Genomic DNA, 2,183 nt, shown 5'->3' with positions numbered 1-2,183 from the left:
ACTTAGGCTGGGGTATCTACCCATCTCCTTCCCTCAATACTGGGATGATATATAGTCATCCATGCCTGACATTTTACATGAATGTTGGGGATTTGAACTCAGACCTGGACTCTTATACAGCAAGTGATTTTACACCCTGATCCATCTCTCTAGACTCCTGCTCTAGTACATGACCTTTAATGCAAAGTGATACTAAAGTCCTTGGCGTCTGGCTAGAACGTTTTGCTCTGTGTTTCTCTCGAGTAGTGAAAGGTAGTTTCATCTCAGCAAGGACTTTTAGGCGGCAAAGTGTTCTTGAGTGTTCATCTTCAAACAGTTGAAGATATTACCCAGGGATATTTTTATATTTTGTTTTGTCTACATGTCACTGTGCCTTATGAGAAGGTAAAGTTTGAGGATTATTGGTGTCTTAAATACTTCTACAGTTAGAGCAAAAGCTGGGGTAACATGGGAAAAATCTTTCTCTGGGTTGAATAATATCTGTAGAGATGAAGTAAGCTAACAGAGACAATGATCTGCGCTACATACACTCCGAGGTATTTTAGTGACTGGAGGCTTCAAAGAATCTAGACAACTTTGAGAAGTCTGGGATATTTATTCCGGATGTGATGCTCTCTGTGGCTTCGACAGAGGGCTTCTGGTACTGACTGTTAATGAAGGCCTGAGAGACTTCCTACTTTCCAGTCATGGAGGAAAAGTTCTCTGAACAACATGAGGCTCCAGGGTCTCAGGGCCAGCTGTCTCAGACAGCTTGTAGGAGCCTCCTGGGGCTACTGCTGACTGGAGGAACCACTGATGAGATCAGCCATCGTCTAGGGAGAACTTTCCCTGAGAATAGTCTGCAGAGCCATTGCCCTCAGCATCTTCTTCTGGGATAAGAATTTTAAGTAACAATTTGGAGAGCACTTCGTTTCTTGATGGTATTGTCCAGCATCTGCCAACTGAGGAAGTCATTTCAAGCAAAATTTTGCTACCTCTTCCTCATAATTCACAGGATAACACTTGCCTTTTATTTTTAATTTTTAATAACACGATTTCTATATAAAAACCAAACTATTCATAATGTATTTAGAAACTATGCATAGATATTCTTCCCCTTCATGGCTATAACAGAGAAAGTCACGGTTATCTAAACTTGGTGTACTCATACTTATGTGCTATAGCAGTACAAGCTAAGGATGCTGGTAAATCTTAAGATGCTCAAGATAGCCCCTCCCTCCTCTCAGTAGACTCATCCAACCTCAGTACCCGCAGTTCTGGAAGAATATGAGAATCACTAACGTGTGAGAAAATGAAAACCTCCATAAAAGTTGAGCGATGAGAAGGTATTCTTCTACTTTGAAAGTCAACTCTTGCTACTGTGATGGGTTGGAAAAAACAAAACAAAATGAAACTAAATAAATCACAAAGGATCTTCAAGCCATTTGTGATTTAGTTCTGGTCTCAGCTCCAATACTTTTGGTTCACATGGCTTGAAGACTGTGACTCAGTCTTTCTGAGCTTCGGTCCCTTCTTTACAGAGTGTAGGTAGTAGCCAATTTGAAAGATTGAGAAATTGGGTTTTCTGTTAGGATTAGTGAAATGGTAAAATGAAACATCACATTAAAATCAGCTAAGATCAGTTTTTTTTCTTTACCATGATGAATTTTGAGAGTTATGATGCTGCCCAGAAATGCAGATTCAGGGTTGTTTTATTTGCCTATTAAATAAGTAAAATGCAGAAAGCACATGCTACTATAAATCTTGAGGAGTCCTGGTGTAATCACCCTTACGATACCTAGGAACTTAGGATACCTCTTGGTGTATCTAGTCTAATTAATGACAAATAGATTAAGAATGGACTCAAAGGAAACCTCCAGCTGAACTTAATAGCACTGCCTGAGAACAGTTAAGCTCTGTGTCTCACAGGAAGAAGAGAATGGAGCAGAAAGGGGAAGGACCCACAAACCTAAGGCATTTAGATAAACAGGTATAAAGGTTAGCCACATGGTATTGAGGGGAACTTTTGAAAGAGACTAAGAAGCCCAAAGTACTGGGGAATTTGAAAGCAGGCTTAGGCTCTACTAAGCAATGAAAACAATGACAACAAAAACCAAAACCACCACCACCACCAACAACAACAACGATGACGATAACAACAACAACAAGCAAAGATGAAAAAGGAATAGGAATAGAACTCAGGA

Source organism: Mus pahari, chromosome 19 (assembly GCF_900095145.1).
Source record: "Mus pahari chromosome 19, PAHARI_EIJ_v1.1, whole genome shotgun sequence".
In the NCBI taxonomy this organism is placed as follows: Eukaryota; Metazoa; Chordata; class Mammalia; order Rodentia; family Muridae; genus Mus; species Mus pahari.
The sequence above is the reverse complement of the archived record's forward strand: the minus strand, read 5'-3'. Positions refer to the sequence as shown.